This window comes from Miniopterus natalensis, chromosome 7 (assembly GCF_054644295.1).
Source record: "Miniopterus natalensis isolate mMinNat1 chromosome 7, mMinNat1.hap1, whole genome shotgun sequence".
Classification (NCBI taxonomy): Eukaryota; Metazoa; Chordata; class Mammalia; order Chiroptera; family Miniopteridae; genus Miniopterus; species Miniopterus natalensis.
In genome coordinates, this window is record NC_142087.1 from 40,305,563 (window position 1) to 40,326,383 (window position 20,821).

General features: G+C 36.7%; 1 protein-coding gene across 1 annotated transcript in view; it reads left to right on the forward strand.

Annotated features, from left to right (window-relative positions):
• Positions 1 to 20,821, forward strand: part of DLGAP1 (DLG associated protein 1) — a 587,128-nt gene that overhangs the window by 199,847 nt on the left and 366,460 nt on the right. Inside the window, exon 3 of the mRNA XM_087818968.1 lies at positions 9,552 to 9,658. The gene's annotated coding sequence lies outside the window, so the exon portion shown is untranslated. The remainder of the gene's footprint in view (positions 1 to 9,551; positions 9,659 to 20,821) is intronic.

Sequence of the window (20,821 nt, forward strand, 5' to 3'; positions counted from 1 at the left end):
GAACTTTTTCATCACCTCAAACTGAAACTCAGTTTCCCTGAAACACTAACTCCCTGTTTCCCTTTTCCCCCAGCCCCTGCTAACCTCTCTTTTGCTGTCTCTATGATTTGCTTATACTAGAAACCTCATCTAAGTGCAATCATGCAATATTTGTCATTTTGTGTCTGACTTATTTTACCTAGCATAATGTCTTCTAGGTTCACCCATGTTATAGCACACATCAGAATTTTATAAGGATGAATAATATTTAATTGTTCATATACCACATTTTGTTTATTCATTGATCTGCCAGGGGACATTTGGGTTATTTTCATCTTTCGGCTCCTGTGAGTGAGGCTGCTGTGAACATGGGCGTACAAATATCTGTTAGAGTTTCTGCCTTTACTTCTTTTGGATATATACCAGAAGTGAAATTGCTGTATTACATGATAATTCTATATTTAGTTTTTTTGAGAACTACCACGCTGTTTTCCACAGCAGCTGTACCATTTTATTTTACTTTATTTTATTATTTTATTTTAATATTTTATTTCTAGATTTGAGATATAGTTCACATGAAATATTGTGTAAATTTAAGGTGTACAGTGTATTGGTTTTATACTTATATATCGCAAAATGATTACCACCAGAGACTTAGCTCACCTACATCATGTCACATAATTACCATTTTTTTGTAGTGAGAATATTTAAAATCTCTCTCGGCAACTTGCAATTGTATAATACAGTATTATTAACTATAATACCATGCTGTACATTATATCCCCAGAACTTACTCATGTTCCAGTGATATTTTTCAGCCATGAGAAAGAAGGTAATTCTGCCATTTGCAACAACATGGATGGTCCTTGAGGGCATTATGAGAAGTGAAATAAGTAACACAGAAAAAGGCAAACACTGTGATATCACTGATATATGGAATCTTAAAAGTGGAACTCATAGATGCAGAGAGTACATTGGTTTCTATACATATATATGTATTTGTTTATGTATATGTGTGTAGATATGTATGACATCTTTATCCATTCAACCACCGATGGACACTTAGGTGGTTTTCATATCTTGGCTATTGTAGATAATGCTGTAATGAACACGGGAGTGCAGATATCTCTTTGTGATCTTTTTTTCCATTTTCTGTGATATATACCTGCAAATGGGGTTGCTGGATCAGTATGGAAATTTTATGTTTAACTTTCTGAGGACCCACCGTACTGTTTTCCATAGTGGCTGCACCAATTTTCTTTCTCATCAAGATTACACAAGGGTTCCCTTTTCCCCATATCCTCACCAACACTTGTCTCTTGTATTTTGATGATTGTCATTCTAGCAGGTATAAGGTGATATCACTTTATGGTTTTGATCAGCATTTCCCTAATGATGAAAGTGATGTTGCTCCTCTTTTCATGTGCTAATTGGCCATTTATATATATTGTTTGAAGAACTGTCTGTTAAGTCCTTTGCCCATTTTTTTACTTGGGTTATTTGTTTTTGTCATTGGTGAATTATAGTCATTCTTTCTATGATCTGGATATTAATCCCTTATCAGATACATGATTTGAAATATTTTCTCAATAGTGGTTTTGAGTATATCTCATTTCACAGTTTTCATGGTGATTACTCTGGGTATTACAATATACAGATGTGACTTATCAAAGACAACTGATACCAACATTTTAGCACCTTAATCTATGGAAACCTTCTATTTAGGTCCCTTAATTCCCATACTTTTAGATATCATTGTCTTGAATATCAGATGGCTTTCTTTTTTCAATCATCAAATATGATTTATGGAATTTATGAGTAAAAAGATTGTATATACCTATATTTCTGCTCTTGTCCTTGTTTCTTCTTTCCTTATGCTCCAAGATTCTTTCTTTTATTAATTTATTTTGGTTAAAAGAACTTTCTATAGCCAATCTTTAAGTTAGGTTTGCTAGTGACAAATTCTTTTAATTTTCCTTTGTATAAGAAAATCTTTATCTCCTCTTCATTTCCGAAGGATAGTTTTGCTGAATATTGAATTTATAGTTGATAGTTTTTCTTTTTTCTTTTTTTTTCTTTTAGTTTTTATGTAATCATTTGAAAAACATGATGCCACTTTCTTCTGGCCTTCATGGTTTCAAATGACAAATCTGCTGTTATTCAAATTGATGTTTTTCTATAAAAACATTTCTCTCTGGCTGCCTTAAAATGTTTTCATTGTCTTTCATATTCAAAAGTTTAATTATAATGTGTTTAATGTGTTTAGTGTATATGCTTTTGGTTTATTCTGTTTGGGATTTTCTCAAATCCTTGAATTTGTACACATGTGTATTTTACCAAATTTGGGAAGTGTTCAACCACTATTTCTTCGAATATTCTTTCAGGCTCATTCTCTATCTCCTCTCCTTCTGCTAGTCCAATGATATAAATGTTGGATCTTTTGTTACTGTCCCATAGGATCCTGAAGTTTCTGTTTATTTAAAAAAGTTTCTGTCTATTTTCTGTTGTTCATATTGGGTGAATTCAAATGATCTGTCCTCTATCCTTTCTACTCTTTTTCTGAGCCCATCCACCAAGTTATTTTCTTTTATTATTATTTCTGTTATTGTATTTTTCAGTTCTTTAATTTCCATTTAGTTATATTTTTATAACTTATATTTATTTGGTTAAATTTTCCATATTTCCATGTGACCTAAAAGAATATGTAATTGATTGTTTGGGCTTTTTAAAGAGTTTTTTTAATTTATTGATTTTAGAGAGAGGGGAAGGGAGAGATGGAAACATTGATCAGCTGCCTCCTGCACAACCCCTACTGGAGATCGAGCCTACAACTCAGGCATGTGCCCTGACCGAGAATAGAACCAGTGACCTCTTGTTGTCACTGAGCCACAATGGCCAGACATAATTGATTGCTGAAACAGTTATTTGATAGCTGTTTAAAATCCATGTCAGATAATTCAGTCATCTGACTTATCTTAATCTTGGCATCAGTTAATTGTCCTTTTTCCTGTAAGTTGGGATTTTTGTTTTGTTTTGTTTTGCTTGTTTTTTGTATGTCAGGTAGTTTTTTATTGTATCCTGGACATTTTGTCTGTTAGGTTAGACAAAGGAGACCATGGGTCCTATTTAAACCTTTTATAGTAGCAGGCAATCACTGTTTAAGTTTAGTATGTAGGTCCTGCCCTACTTTTTTGAGCCCTGGTTCCAATGACAGTTTATCTTTCAACAGCTTTCCATTGTTGTGGTCTGCTGGGTTTATCTGGTGTTGCTGAGGTTCATTACTGTCCCTGCTGCACTGCCTGGGGAGCCGAATTAGCTTTTGATGGTCATGTCTCCCTATGCCTCTCAGTTAGGAAGATGGTAGGTGTGCAGGGACAAAGAGGCTCCCTGGGCTGGGCCACTTGTCAGGTGGAAGAGTTTAATGAAGGCAACCTTGCATAACAGAATTTGAAAAAAAGATATAAAAATGGGAAAGAGACGTACAGAAAAATGCCAAAGACAAAATGTGTCCTTCATCACCTTTCCTAGAGATGACTCTATACCTTTTCCATCCATGTTGGAGATAAAGGAAATAAAAAGAGTCTCCCTATCTTTCTGCTCTGCTGTTGCCTCTGGAATAGACTTTCTCACCTAAATACCATAAAAATTAGCATTATTGCCCTCCATTGTAGCAGGCATTTGATTGTGATGGCATTGGCAATGGAAGTATGTGCACAATTTACTTCTACCGAATCTTCTGCCCAATGTGAACCATAAGGAAACCAAAGAAATTGTTGCAGCAAATTACATTTTGGGAGCACTCTACAGTTTACAGCATGCTTTCATGTAGGTTAGCTAACCCTGCCACCTGAGACAGGTTTCCCTCACTGGGTCTTCTAAAGGCACAGTGAGGAATGAACATATGAACCATACAAGTTCAACTATAGTTGCTAACCATTTAGATTTTTCTCCAACAGTCACCATTCAAGATATTTTCTGAATGTGAATTCTTGTATATTTATCCCTCAAAAGTAGTGAATAAGGAATTTATAGTACATGAAAGTACACTTCTGAATAGTGGGTACATGTATATTAGAAGATGTATCTTCAGTGGTTGAGCACTTATATGCAAACTTTAAGTGTAGTGGTTATGAGTGTATAACACTAAATTATGTCCAGCTTCTCACATCTTCTCGTGTCTTCCTATTGCAAGACTTAGTCAAGATGTTTAGTGTTGTCCCTCAGCTGTACAGTCTTCAGGGGGTATGATGTCCACTGTATCTACTCAATGTATTTATTAGCTGGCTGAGTCAGACTGAAGAATTCACTATCTTGAAAGACACTAAAGCATAGTTTGTGATCAGCACAAAATATAACGTGTATTTTTTAGAACCCTGGTTGTTGCAGATAGTGGTGTATATTGACATTGCTCGGGACAGTACTTTGAACTGCTCTGCTTTTTGTTTTCCATGATGAACTAGCTTTAGGGCAGCTGTTTCTATTCAGGCTAAAAGCAAATGCAGCCAGCCTTTGTGACCGCAAGCTCAATTTTGTCAGTTTATTATAATAATTATTGGCAAGAGGAAAACATTGTATATTGATTTAGAGGCAAATTTACATTTTATTACTGTTATTCCTCTGCTCCTGGACAAGTTGATGCAAAATAAGGTATGTATAATTTTTAAAAACTTTAAATAGATCAACTTCAGAACATTTAACTGGGGCTTTGGGGTTTCAGACTATTCACTTAATTATACCTGTAAATCTCAGCAGCTATAGAGAATGATTTTTAATTGTCATGAAGTAAAAGATAATCTTAAGATGCTGTGGAATTTGCTTAAAGGAGTGTAATTTGAGGGTAAAATGTTTTTCTCTAATTGGCAAGACTCATACTTCATTCTTAGGCCCCTTGAAAGGAGGGACCTTACCTCCTCCATCTTTCCGTTGCTACCACAAAACTACCACCACCCCTATTTATGTGTAATGACCTGGCTTTGATTATATTTACAAAATAGTAAATATAATAATTAGCTCTTCTGTCTATGAGACATTGTAACTTTGGATTATCCATATTTCAAGCCAGTTCTGTCAGTGATTAAATGCAAAGTAATTAAATTCATATAACATTTTATCATTTAAAAATTCAGTACATTTTACCATTACAATACCAGGTTGTAAAGCTCCGTAGGGCAGGAATTTGTTTCTTTGCTACCCTAACCATAGCACCTAAAACAGTCTCTGGCACATAGTAACCACTCAATATTTGTTGAATGTATCGGTACATTTTTTTAAGACACCATGGAAAAAATAGCCAGTACAGGCTGCCTTTGTTGTATGGGATGAAGACCCCAGATTTAGTATAAAGAAATCTAAATTAGTGTCCCAGCTCTGCTACTAATTTGCTGTGTGATCTCAGGTATGCCACCTAATGTCTCTGTGCCTTTCTTACCTATGAAATGAAGGAATTAGATTTGATGAGTGATAAAGTCCAGCCCATGTTTAAAAGTGCGTAAGTCACTGGTTCATGATTAGCAGCATGCATTTGGGAAGCGGTTGTCTGGAAACAAACTTACAGTTTGTGGCCATGACACCAGTGTTGCCAGCTGGGCCTGTCCAGGCTTGGAACTAAGACATTGGTCTTGGACTACTAAAAATTTGGCTCTAACAAACTAATTAGCAACTTAAAAAATTTTAAAGAGCCTTTCTATACTTTGGCATGGCAAGTTGATTTTTAAGAATAAGGAAAGCTAAATCTGAGGCAGAAGAGTCAGACATAGCATAATGACAAAAATAACTGGATTTAAATCCTGGGTCCAAAATTTTCTGAGAGCTCGGCCAAGTAATTTAATCTCTCTATGCCTCAATTTTAGCACCTGTAAATTAGGATAATGATAATTTCTAAAGGAAGTAATTTATTTAAGGTTCCTGGGACATGATAAGCTTTGAAAGCCTTACAGCCAGGCTAATATAAAGGAATTAGATAGGTGAGTGAAAATGAGTTCATGAAAATAAATCTGTGTGTTTGGCTTGAGGCAAACACTGAAAGGTGAAATAGGTGAGCACATGGCTGAGACCAGAGCGCCTAGGTCTGTATTGTGGCACCTCCACTTGCCAGCATTAATAATCCAGTCATTTTCTTAACATCTCTGCATCTAGGTCTTTTCACCTGTAAAATGGTAATAATAAGAGCAATCTGTGTAGTGTGCTTAGAGCAATGCCTGGCATATGGTAAGCCCTCACTAAATGGAGCTGTTCTCATTATGATCCATTAAGTTTATTTGGGGGAGGAGATTAAAAGAGATGTGGAAAGACTGTAAGTCCATTGAATGAAGAAAAACAATGGGAATTCATTAGGGCAGGTATATTATAATACTCCAGTGGGTGGTGGTGGTTGTTTTTTGAAAACTATTTGTAAATATATTAAACTTTGAGATTTCAGAGAAAAAGGCTGTGCAAATAAATACAAGATGTTGAGGAATCCCGCTTAAGTCAGTGACAATAACTATCCAATTGAATACAAAATAATAAAACATCCTATTTAATAATCTTGGGTGATGAACCTTCCTTTTTTTTTCTTCTTAATCCTCAGTGATATGTTTTTATTGATTTTGACAGAGAGAGAGAGATGTGGGAGAGAAACATCGAGTGGCTGCCTCCCACAAACACCCCAACTGGGGGGTCGAACCTGCAACCTGGTTGTGGGAATCGAACCCACAACCTTTTGGCGTACAGAACAATGCTCCAACAACTGAGCCACCCGGCCAGGGCAGAACCTCCCTTTTAACGGAGAAACGTGCCCAAGGGAAAAGTCTTTTAGTCTCCTGCCACATGGATTAAAAGGTATTGCTAAGGAGTGCTCTAAAAGTTGTCAATCAATTGTCCATCTTTTTGATGGCACAGCTGTGACATCACAGTGCTGTTCACCTGGGAGCCCCGAACCATCCTGTCTGTAGAGAAGTGAGTTGGCGTGTGGGGCAGGACCTCATAATTTCAGCACAGAGAGTTCTTTAGCCAGACAGAAGCTGCAAAGCTGCCGCAGACGGACTGGGATAAAGGACAGGATGTAAAAGGAAAGAACACAGGTCAGATAAACAAAGGCAATTAAGTGGAGGCTGAGTTCCCAACAAGCACTACACATTTTAAAAGGTGCTTTGTTTTGGGTGAGCTTTAAAGAGCCATGAAATAAACATATATTTCATGATTGTGAAGCCTTTTTCCGTTGATTGGAAAAGTTTTCATTATATCTGAGCACATATTACCTCATTTTTAAAAAAGCACATGCAGATGTTCAGAATAGGCCACAGCCGATTCTTTCAAGCAGATTAGGGTAGAAGGGACTTCTTAGCAGAAAGTTTCCTCCCTTAGAATTGTTGTTTGTTACACATTACCGTTATTTAGACTTAGCAAATAAGTGCTGCTTTAAAATATAAATATCCCTCAGAAGGGTGAGGTGTCTCCATTAGTCACACCTTAGAGAAAACTGCTTTCATTACTGACTTTCTTCCCTGACTGAGGATTTGACCTTGAAGGCAGTGGAGTCTGAAATGGAAGATGAATATTAAATTAAATTAGAAATTAAATTAAATAAAAAGCAGAGGGACTTCTGAGATTGGTTGGCTCGAAAAAGGAACTTTGGTCAGATGTTCAAAAAGGAGAAGACATTAGGACATGTGAGGAGAACAGAGAATGGATTCATTTAGTTTGCAGTTATATTAGGATCTTCAGAAGTCGATAGTCCAATTCCAAGACCCTGTATACGATGCTTAAGCTGTAAGGTGATGCTTGAAGCGCTTGCTAGAGTTTGTGCCAGTTCATTACGGCGAGGTGAAGGTTAGTGTCCGCGTAATTAGCGGGCCCAGGGCATAATGAAAATGCAGGTTGCTTGTTCCAAAAGCAGGGCAAAAGTTTTATTAAATGTATTAAAATATAAGACTGTTTTCTTTCTTCTGCCGTTTCTCTCTCAACTTACAATGTTTTTTATTTACTATTTAATGTAGTTCTAAACAAAGAAAAAACAAAAGTTTAATTTATTAGCATGAATTTTACTCTTCATGTTTATATTGTACAGTGTAAACCTAGGGTGTCTCAAAAAATGTATACACAATTGGAATGATTATAAAGTCAGTGTTTATTAATATACAGTTCATTTTTTAAATTTAAAGGAATTTACAGAAATGAGTAATTTTTTGTCAACACCTGTTTTCCAACTGATAACTGCTGATGACGCAAAGCAACAGAATCTCAAACATCAAGAATCATTTCATTCGGTATTTGTACACCCTCAATTTGTCAAATGTTGCCGGTTTTGTACCATAGACTTTATCTTTTGTATATCCCCATTAAAAAGTCTAGGGGATAAAGTTTCTTTGTTCAAAGCTTAGTCTGGCTTCACCCATTATTTCAAATCAGTTAAACCTGAAAAGGAGTGAAAATTAAGTGAGTTGTCAGCTGTTAAATAATTATAAAAGTAGTGTTTGTACTCCAACTGTATTTTTAAACTTCCAGTAGTGTTTTAGGATGAATTGCCTTTGTCCAAAGCTTAGTCTGGTTGAAAAGAAAGAAACATCAATTGAGATCAGCTGTTAAATTGTGTATGCATGTTTTTGGGACACCCTGTGTCAGAATATTTAAGTTCTAATCAGAATCACCAGAACTATGCAATTTGTATTTAATAAATCATGTGTATGTAAGTCATTCTTACCAGAACAGTGGGAACACTACATAAAACTTACCCGACCATTTTTATTTCTCTTCTCGATACATGTACATCCTACCAGCCGTCTCTCCCATGGGCTTACTGATGAGTAAGGAAGGGTTGACCAAAAAGAAACCTGGATTGGCCTTTTTCTTTCTCTGTCACCATTTTCAGCGTAAAGCATATTGCTTAAATGAGAAGAGCAGCAGAACTCTGTTAATTCCTACCCTTTCAACACCGGATCATTTTTGTGTGCGACGCAAGTCCTTTCCTGTGTGACCTTTCCGAAAGGATAGTCCTAGTTCAGCATAAAGCAAGTGATGTGAGGATGTGTACCTCTCCCGTGCTTTTGGGCCCAGTTAGAAGCCCCGTTTTATCGCCTTCCTGAGAAGGCAGCGTCAATAATTAGGGGTAATGGTTTGCCGGAGGCAACAGCAGGCCACTAGGGGTGCCCTTGGGAAGGTTATGCCACGTTTGTTGTCCTCTCGTGATGTCAGATGAACCACCCTAGAAAGAACCATATTTTTTACCTCCTTTTCAGTCACAGCTGCTTAGTTGCAGTGCTGCTAAAACAACACACGGAGTAAACACATACAGCTTACAAAATCAAGTGATTGATGCTTGCATTTTATTGCTTTTTAAAGAGGATAATTGTTTAGAGTAGAAAAGTAGATTGTAGAATACCAAGCCTATTTATTATAGTGACATTTTTATGGTTGATTTTATTTCTTGAAAGGCATAAAAATACAGTGTTTTCATCATCCAAGAACCTGCCATGTGAATTTTCTACGAAACTCCCTCCTCACATCATTTAAAATTCTTCTTCAAAATACCTTACGAGGTATCTTTTTGTTTCAGGCTGGTTATTGCATCTAATTACTGCATTTTGTTGTTTCAGAACAGTGGCGCATCACATGCTCGGAGTGATAACGGGTTAAAAAAACTGCCAAGTTTGGATCTTTTCCTGCCTTAGAAGCCAGAAAAATGGAGAATTGATATTCAAAGGTAAAACTGCCTCCTTTTCTTTAAATAACACATCCCTACAGCTTTCTCTTCAGCCATCTTACATGAAACAATTTCTTTCTTTCTTTCTTTCTTTTTTGATAGCATGGTATATTTGAATATAAATATTTCTGGCTTGTAACTCCAGACACATGACCAGGCAGCTGAACTTAAAGACTGTGGTGTTTAACTCCCTAGCTGTCTGTACAGATTCTGGATGAGATGTGCTTTATGTGTTTGACCTTCCTCTTTATAGTGAATCTGTGTTGGCCGAGCAGGCAAATACATTTTCATGACTATGGACCAAACTGTTGTACTTGAGGTTAAGCAGGGATTTATGAAAATAGATGGCATAGTATCAGCTTTTATTTTTTTTCTTAGAGTGTTGTACAATGTTAATTTATCAGCCCAGACATGCTCAGTGTGATCTACATGTGCTAAGAAGGGCAGTGGAAACGCTGGAGGCAATACTATGATCTGCACTCCTTTTATTTCATTATGTAGCTTTGGGGAGGAAAAAAAGAAGGGTCTTAATGAAGTACGAATCAGGAATGCTACATGTGTGGAGTCAGCTGGAGGGATTGATATTGCTGAGTATTTCGGTAAACTAGCATCGTTGTTTAGGTGGCTTTTCCCTCTTGGTTGTGGATTGCTCACAGGGGCATTAACAACACCACCTTCTGGGCTATGCTGGCACCACATGAGGTAGAAAAGCAGAAAGACACTCAGTTGTCACTGAAGGCAAACACTGTAAAGGCCAGGAGAACCGGGTTGGCACAGAATGTTCCGTTTGTGAGCTGTGGTTGAAATCAGAGGTGGGCCAAGGCGGCGTGATGCGGGAAGCCAGAGGCATCTGTCATAGTTCCTTCCACTTTATTTTAAATCGTAAAACAAATTACATATTCCTCCTCAATGAACGACCTCCAAGAAGGAAGTGATTTGTGTTGTAAAGTCATTAAAGAGTGATCTCCAAATGTTGTAGAACCAGAGTGAACTCTGTTTGAAAACTCATTTCTTCATCAGTTAATTTTCCATTTCCGACTGAGAAGTATGTCTTGGTCCATGTGCATATTTGAGTCATTATATAATATGATTTGAAGTATGAACAGAATGTTGGAATACCTACGGATAATATAACGTCTTACCATACCTATACTTATTCACTGTATATTGTTTTACATACAAAAGATGTCAGTGGATACACAAACTTATAATTATCTTTCCTATCCTTAACCCAGCTAGCAGTGTCATCATTTGTGTGACTTAAATTTGCATGTCAGATCATAATGTCACAGGGATGGTCAGTCAGCACAGTGGATTTAACACGTTAAAGTGAATCAGGGTTGTTGTTTTCGTTTTTGACATAAGGATTATAATAAGGTTTGACATAAGATTAAAATAAAGTCAGGTAAGGGCTTCCTTTGTGTTGTGACCTAGAAGATCATCTGTTCACAGGAGGAATGTAATCAGACGAACTCTGTAAGGAGACAGGATCAAACTGTGGGATGAAGAGAATCGCTGACAGTAGAGAGCATCTCAGAACAAACCACATCCTGAGCACAGAATCGAAACCGAGTGAGCAGTCCCAGTTCATTTGAGGCAACAATTTCCCGAATTATCAAAGAAAGAATAAACAGCTGTACCTTCTCACCTAAACAACACGATCACCTCTAAAGTCTTGCTAAATAAAAGTTCTGGTCATGTCTGCTTTTTGTTCAGAAAATATTCTCTGATTTACCAATTCGTCATTGTCCCAAACTTCTTAACAAACATTTAAAACCTGCCACTCATAAGTTTTCTGACTTATTTCTGACTTTTCTTACCGGTGGTCTGGGCCACTGTCTAGTAATGCAAGTTCTGTGATTTGTTTCAAGTCTTCCAAGTGATTTTGATATATTTTGGTTCTCAAAAATTGATTGGTCTGGAATGAGGCTCAAGAATTTGCACTTCTAACAAGTTCCTGAGTAATGCTGATCTGGCCGGTGCTGAGATCCTACTTTGAGAATCACTAAGTAAAACAAATGACCCAGGTTGGTGCTACAAGTTCTACATTGCAGTTTGAGTCAAAGACTGATGGCAATAGGAGGGCTTACTTGCCAACTTCCCCATTGTGGGAGGTGTACTAGTTTAAGGTCAGGGTCTGAGTCTTCTGCTCAGATACCATCTCAATATCATAAAATCCCCAACAATAAGTTGTTAGATACATTTTATATGTCCTGATGTGTTATAGGCTTTTGATGTATAAATACGTGTTGGATAATTGGAAGGGGGCAGGGACAGGAGAGAGAACAGGAGGACAGATGGACAGGTTGGCAGCCAAGGATTGATTTCAACAAGAAACGTAACTTCTTACAAAGAAACTGCTCTGGCATATATGCATTAAGGAAAAACTAATTTCCTTCACATGAAAGCCTCCCTGTTGTATAAGACCATACTCAATATATAAGACATTTTATTAGTTGGAATAACTCTGTGACTCAGAGCCTCAGTGTCTGGTTATCAGTAGTATTGTGCTCTTTAATAAGCAGAGTCTTTCATAAAGGAATTTCTGCTATTTGATTGAGTACAATGGGGGAAATGTCATTTATATCAAGACAAATTGTACATTTTACTTTATAAAAGAGCCACTGGGTATGTGAAACCAGAAAATCACATGTATTTAATAAATTCCTTTGCAAATGTCTCTTCCTTGAGTTTCAGTTCTGCAGCTGCAGCATAATTTGAATGTTTGTTCATGTTTAGGACAATTGTGCTTTCTGGTTTTTGCCTCCTTGCATTCAGATGTTGCACATTTCCTCTCTGTATCTTTTATCTGCATGCATCATCCCGCGATTGGCTTGGTAAATTTATCTTAGTTTTCTTGCTAAAATAACCGTTCCTGCTGTCTGTTTTCTGCCTACTCTTTGATTTATTCTAGAAATTGGGCTCAATGCCTACTTTTAAAGCTCAGTGTGAAATTTATTTTGTATTTTTCTAAACCGAGTTCCCCATATTTTTTTCTGTTATGTGTTCTGTAGTAGCATCAACTTCAAAATGCACCCTTGAAAAACCTTATTATATGTATATCTTAGCATAAATAATAACAATGGATGACAACATGAATCTTGAAAATTTATCTTTAAAAATATTTCATAACACTTTAAACAGTAGGACATTACAGTTTTCATGTCATGTTACAGCATTCCTAATGGTAAGCTTAAAGGAATAGTCCTACTTCCAGTGCTGTTGTTACTTTGATGTATGTTCTTGGCTGGTTCATTAGGCCTCAGTTACCTCCATTAAAAAAGAGAAGAATTTAGGATAAATGCCCCGTGGGATTCATTCATTGCCTTATCTTGCAATCTCAGGATGCATGTCATATAAAATGCTACTTAAAATCAGGCACAAAAGTGTGTGTGTGTGTGTGTGTGTGTGTGTGTGTGTGTGTGTGTGTGAATCAATCGAGTAATGGCACATATTTGACAATCAAGATGAAAGAACAGGGTTTTGAATACAAAAAAAAACTGAGTTCAAAATGTAACTCTCACTTATTAACAGCATGAGCTTGGAGAATTTACTGAACTGCTCTATGTACCTTAGTATCTTTATCTGTAAAATGGGGGCAGTGTTAGCATTACCTGCAAGGTTGCCTTAAAGGCCAGAGATAATCTAAAAAATAGCTAGCATACATGCTTAAATGCTGAACATATTTAGTTGTAAAGACCTGTGCGGGCCTCTAAGCTGACGAGAGCGCAAAACTTGGTTTTAGAAGTTAATAGAGATGGTATTCTTATGCTCCAATATAATTCTATAAGGCTAAGAAATCTTTATTTTAGACTTGAAAAGAGGAACACAGTTTAGGAAATGTATCCCAAATTTAAATATTTGAGATTTACAAAACTAATGGGAAAATTGAGCATACTTTTTCATCTATACAGGATATTTGGTTCTGTACACTGCCAATGATTACATAGAACAAGCAAGGCCCTTTTTTTCAAGAGCAACTCCTTGGTGTCAAAGCATAAAGTTTGCAAATTATATTTTGTCTTCTGGTTTGCTATCTAGACACAGTTTTGGCTGAAATTAAAATAAAGATTCTTTAAGACAAAGGTTTAGCCTGAATAAATATTCATATACTCTTTACATCTGATTTTAGTAAGTTCAAAGGTATTCCTTTCTCTCTTGTCCTCTAAAAGCCTATTTTTATAGCCAGTTTGCCTGATGCAGCCTTATACCCACAGGCAAAAGAAATCAAATTTTCGTCAATAGATGATTCATTTGCTACAGAATCCATGCAAATGATGAATTTTTCCTGCTCCTTTTATTTGTTTTTGAGGTTGAATTGTCACTTTGTTCTTGGTTAACCCCAGCACTCTCTCAGCAGAAATTCAGAGCTGCTTATTTAACAGGAATAGATAAAATAAAGTTTTGGGAAAATATTTCATCATTCTTAGCAGAGGATTTAATCCTGTTGGTATTTTAAAAATTTTAATATTCTATAAGTTCTCTGCAAGTTAATGTGTTTTAAGGTATAGCTTACTATTTTACTCTTATTTTTTATGTCAGAAATAATTTAGAAGCTAAGAACAACCAGTGCTGTTTGAGTACCGTGATTATTTCAGACATCTGTAAGATAACTAAAATCTAATTGTGGAATGTTGTATTTATTTGTCATGTCTCAGAGACATATCACTGTCAAAATGAAAATCATACTGATGAGGCTGTTTCAAGCCCTAAGGAGAGACACACACACACACACACACACACACACAGTGCATGGTGGTAGTGGTGGTAGTGAAATTGTTTACTTAGACAACTCAGTCCTTCACAGTAGCATAGTTATTTCTACATAGACCAATTCTAACTGAAATTGTCATTTTTTATGAAAGGACCTATTAAATACTCTCTGAAAGAAACACAAATATTCTTTGCTGTATGATAGAATAACTTCTTTATAAAATAGTATAATCGGGTTTATTACAACTCACATTTTTTTGAGTATTTGTTGACACTGTAAGAATACCCAAGTATAGTTTACTAGGTAGTAAAAAGATGCATTTTGGTGAGAATTATAAGAGAAAAAGAAAAGGAGGGAAGGCATGTTGGCCGAGTTTATTTCATTCTCGTTATATTCTCATCATGTGCTAGAATCTTTCACCTAAACTATCTTATTTATATATAAAAGCTAAGCTTAGGGGAAAGATGATGCCATTTTAAACATTAGTGGCAGAATTATTTACCATTCCAATTTAATCTCGAATTATAAATCAAATAAGGTACACATTTGGCAAAATGATTGTAGTGATACACAATGCCTGTCCCTCTGGCACTTCAAATATTGAGGACTTTTTTGGTTGTTGGTATTTATTTATGATTAAAAACATGATAGCAAGTGTGTATTAAATACTTAGGCATATTGCAGTGTAGGGGAGGCATATTTTTATATTTACCCTCTTAGGGTCTTTTGCTGACCCGGAGAATTAAATTGACATAGATAGATTAACAGGAAAAAAACACACAAACTTATTTAATGTATGTTTTCTTTTACCTGATATTATTCAAGTGTCTGGCTCAAAATAATCCCTATGCCATAGTAGCATATTTTGGGGTGGCATATTCTGCCTCCCTTCACCAGGCATTGTTTTAGCATTTCACCTAAGTTACCTCACTTAATCCTTACTATAACCTATGAAAGAAACATTTTACAACTACAAGGAGAAATAATCAAATCTATCATCATAGTAATAGATTCCACGGTATTTTCTCAATCATAGAGGAAGCTCACAAAAAAATTTGTTGAAGATATAGATGATATGAACCACACTAACAGGCTTTGTTTACCGGTCATATATAGATTCTGCATTTAACAGTTGGAGAAAACCAACTCTTTTCAAGTTCATGTACAATATTTTAAAATTATGTGCTAAGCCATGAGTCAATTCTGAAATGTACTCTTCTTGAAGAATCTGTGGAAAAGCTAAATAACTTTCCAAATAGCACAGAGCTAGTATGTGTGGAGCAGGGCACAAACCCGGACAGTCTGCCATTAGAGCCGCTCGACTACTGCATTATCTGTCCACATTGGTTGTCTTACAGGTAGAAAGCAAAGAGTTGGTCTTTAAGAAATAATTTAAACTTTTATATCAGGAGGAGAGAGCTAGAGATTAAATCTAATTTATTAGGTTATATTTTTACACAAGGATGCTACCCATTTGAGATTAACCAGTTGGAGTGTTGTTACGTGACCTATGAAGGTAGACTTAGAAAAAAACAATTCAAACCATAAATTAAAAGTAGATTTAAATGATTGCTAAATGTTTGAAGAGCAAAAGCAAGGCAAGAATGACATCATTTGTTATTACCTAAATTAATTCCCTATAATAACTCAGACATGAATTATTCATCATGTTTGGGCCTATGTGTTAAATAGGAGGACATCCATTGGTGTTTCACAGTCACATTAAACTTATTACTTCCAAAACTAAACTCATAAATGCCTCCTCCTATCTGTTCCTCCCTCCTCTGCTGTTCTCTGTCCCCACCTATGTCACCACTACCCACACACCCAATTACTTAAATTAGAAACCTGCGAATCATCTATGAAATCTCTTAGCCTCCCACCTTTGGTAAATTTGAATGAATTTGTTGAATGAAGTTCCATATTACCCATCTAATATTTTAATGCCCTAGCTGGGTGATCACAGACAAAGAGAGTGCAAATATCAGACCTTATGCTCTGCGGATGCTTTTTAGTGTGTTTTTGGGTTCTGGTCACACTATTCAATTCCCATGATTGTTTTCTTCTTGTTGTTGTTTGCATTTGCTGCTAGTCGCCGTGTTGGTGATGAGCATAAACACATTAATGGAAGATCCACTGTAGAAAGGCTGAGATGCTTTCTTTCCTACATGAAGATGTTATATATGTTGACAAATAGAGTGTTTTGCCTTTGGCATGCACACATTCTCAGCAGTATTGCACTCCTTAATTATATCCCCTGGGAAAAAAAAAATTGGTTTCCTGGCAAGGCAGCTTTCCTAATCAAAGACTTCCTGGGTCTTAAGTAATAAGAAACTCAAATGTTTCTAACTGAAACTTATAGTGAGGCTTAATTGGGCATATATTTTCATCTCCTTTGGGGATCTAAAACTCTAAACATTACAGATAAGAAAATATTTTATGAGAGACACAAGGAAGGCGTCAAACACTTGATCCATTTTTATTTAAGAGAAGTAATTGGTAAAGAACATGCATTGGTATTAAAAGCTTAAATAATTTATCTCATCCTTGACGTTTAAATTATTGCTTCTTTTCTGCTATTTTCATTATCATTATGTTTAACTCAAACTTATATCTAAGTATGGGAAATTGTGCATAGTTAGAATATGAAGAAAGGTTCCTTGGGAGGTAAACTGGGGGCCTGAGTTCCAGTAGAATTTTAACATTAAGATAAACCCTACCTCTCAACCTCCAACCCCAGAGAGACAGTTATAAGAAGAATTATGGATTGAATTCCAGGGAAGACCCTCAGTAGGGGGCAGGAAGGGAAGAAGGAATTAACTGGGAAGTTCAAAGAAAACCAGAGCTGGACACTAGTTAAAGCGTTTAAAAACAGATTTATTCAGGACTATTGCAATAGGAAAAAAGAGACGTCAGCATACAACTGGGTTCAATTCCAAATACACCATGGACAAGTGGGAATTTATGGCCAAGGAGCAGGGTGCGGGTCAGTGGGTAAAATTTGAAATATCAAGAGTACGAAGGGATTCTGCTTGAACAAACCTAACAAGATTCTTGCTGAAAGCAAATCAGGGTGATCAGATACCAAAGAGTGGAAGATGAAGAATTTGATCAGATACCAAGAGTGATCAGTTATGGAAGGTGGGAGGTTCTCTCTAAAGTGACTTAGTAAGATTCTTGTTACAACTGGGTGATGCAAACTAGACAAGGACAGACACTGACTCTACGGGGAGCACTAGGAAGCCTAGAGAAGCCTGACTGCAGTTAGAAGGTTGCAAAAGGACCAAGAGAACAGGGATATTTTGTCATGAAGGCTAAAAAGAAAGTTTCAGGATTCAGACTAGCAAACTGAATTAAGGTGGTTATAGCATAATTCTAAATTTAGCAATTTCTTTCAAATACGACATCTATTTTATTTAGCGTAAGCTGTGAAATTATAAATTGTCATCTATCTCACCTATCTGGCATGTCCATTTTCTAAAAATAGAATGACTAGCTCCTGCTGGGTGGCTCAGTTGTTTAGAGCATCCTCAGGTACACCAAAAAAGTTGGTGGTTCTATTCTCAGTCAAGGCACATACCTAGGTTGCATTGGGGTTCAGGAGGCAGTGGATTGATGTTTCTCACTTTGATGTTTCTCTACCTCTATCTCTCCTTCCCCCTTCCTCTTTCTCTCTAAAATCAATAATATATCCTCAGGTGAGGATTTTAAAATAAAATAAAATAATAAAATGGTAACCTCAAAACCATTATCTCATTGTCAAAATCTTGGGGTCATCTTTGACCCTTCCCTCACTCCCTTCCTGTTTATCCATCCCCTCACTAGGTCTTGGTTGTTTTTTCCCCCTGCTGCTTTCAGATTTCCTCTCTCCCTGCCCTGGCCAGGTAGCTCAGTTGGTTGGAGTGTCATCCCAGTCAGAACATATTCCCAGGTTGTTGTGGGTTCAGTCGCCAGTTAGGGCTTCTACGGGAGGCAGCTGATTGACATTATTCTCTCAAATCGATATTTCTCTCTTTCTCTCTTCCCCTTTCTCTCTCTCTAGAAATCAATAAAAATGTATCCTTGGATGAGGGTTTAAAAAAAATAATTTCCCTCTTTCTAACATTCTGTCCGCCATCACCCTCACTGCCTCACCCTCAACTGCTGCTGTAGCCCCCCTCCCAGTGTTTGCACCACAGGCTGACCTCATTCCAAAATTCCATTTTGCAACCCATCCTTAGATTAACCTCCCCCAAATACCATTTGTGGTATGTTTTAATAGTGTTTGTTGAGTCCTTGTGTGCCAGGCACTCTGCTAAGTGTGCTATTTCATTAAATTCCTATAACCAATGCTAAGGAGTAGGCACTATTATTGTTAGACTGCAAATGAGAAATTTATCTTTAGAGAGTTTGAATAACCTACCCAAGGTCACAGCAACTAAGTAGAAAAGTCTTTCCCCGAAACCTGAACCCTGAACTATTGTTGTTGCATAGTGCCTCCTGTGGCCATGTATAGAAAAGACAAAGGTGACTGGACTCCAGGATATAGAGCTGGGTAAACTATGATTAGATTGGGAGAGGTTCCATTGATCTCACCCAATGGGCAAAAGTTTATTCAAGATTTTTAAGCTGGGAATGAGGAGAAAAGTGATCAGATGGTTAATGGGTTAAAGGGATTAGACTCTGGGAAGATCCTTGTATCCTCTGTGTCTCTTCCCCTTCATGAACCCTGCCATGAACCCTTACAGAGAGCGTGTGCTGTCCTCTCTACCTGAGATTGTCTTACTGAATCTCTCTGCCTCACAAATCTTCTAGACACTTCCCTAGTGTAACCTTCCTCGGGGAGTATTCGGTCTCTCCTGCAGACACCAACAGCCTCTCCTCAAAGCCTTTAGGGTGTTGAGAACCTGTCATGTAGCATGTTGTGTAGGAATTCACATTGAGTCTCACAAAATGTTATTGGAACACACAGAGCTGTGTGACTTGCCTCTCTAGATTTTATCTGAACCATCTTTGTGTTACCAATGCCAGATACCTAGTAAATACTCAAATGTGTAATGAGTACACCAATTACCTTTATCTGTTTATATTTTTTATTTTATTTAAAAGATTTAAAACTCCTAGATAACAGGAATTATCTTTTTCATGCTTTTGTATCCCTCATAATACCTAGCAAAGTGTATTCCATAGAGCAAATAAATGTACTTGGTTTATTTATCTTAACAGCTCATCATTTTATGTTGTTTACCTTGTTTCATTTTGAATGCAAGGTACTTTAGAGTAGAATTTTAAGTGAATGTTGTTTTGCCAGAAATTAGTATAACACTAGGCTCTCTTGGAAGTTCCTTTCTGCCCCAGGATTACAAAATGTTTACATACTAGATAACTGTTTTTACTTGGTTGAATGAAAATAGAGGTGGAAATAATATTATCAATTTTTATTGAAATTTGACTATGTAAAGTACAGGCTCTATGCCATGTACTTTACAGGCAATATATCATTTGTTCTCATAAGACCCTATGGAGTGGGTATTATTTTTAGTCCCACTTTACCAATGAGCAAAGAAAGCACAGAATGTCAGTAATATCCCCATGGTCACACACCTAATGGCAGAATAGGAACTTGAAGCCAGGCACCATGGTTCAGAGTCTGTGTTCATTCACTCAATTAATAGGTATTTTTATAACCTTGTCTATATCAGGCATGATTTTAGGCTCTAACAGGTGGCCAATGAATGTGTACTTAATGATTATACTCTGAGTTCTAATCAAGGATATTAACTGACTGATGTATAAAAGTAGAATTATTATTTAGTGGCGAGTGACTCATTTTGGTGAAAAAATGACTTGTATAAAGCATCCCTCTTTAGTTTTCAGATGTTACATGCTGTACCAATTCATCCTCAATTAAAAGAAAGCAATTGCGAAGTGACTTGGAAATAGTCAATTATCTTTTAAGCTGCCAAGCTTCAGGAATTAGCAATCTAGAATTTGCAAAAATGTTAAGCCAGGAAAAAGAAGCCATAAAACACCAATTTCTACTGCTTTTGAAATTCTTCCAGATATTAGTAATCGTATTATAATTTAAATTTTGAAATCATAAAATTTTAAAGTTGGATGGGCTCTTCAGGATCATCTGTGCCGACTGTCTACTTATTGCCAGAAGAGTTCGCACACATTCTCAGAATAACAGCTTTGACAGATGTTTCTCTAACATCTGCATAGAGTCAGTAGAAACAGTTAATGGAATTTTTTACACTGTTACTAGAACAAGGAATCTCACTTGTTCATGGAATTGCTGTAGGCTGAGTCCCATAGTCCTGACACTCCTAAGTAAGCATTGCAGAGGTGATGTCCAGATGGGTGGAGTGGTCAGGGGCAATTTAAAACAGCCCACAACTTCCCTTTTATCCTTGCTCACCTCCCTACAAGCCAGATATGTCAGGGAAGGCTGCAGCATCCTTTATAGT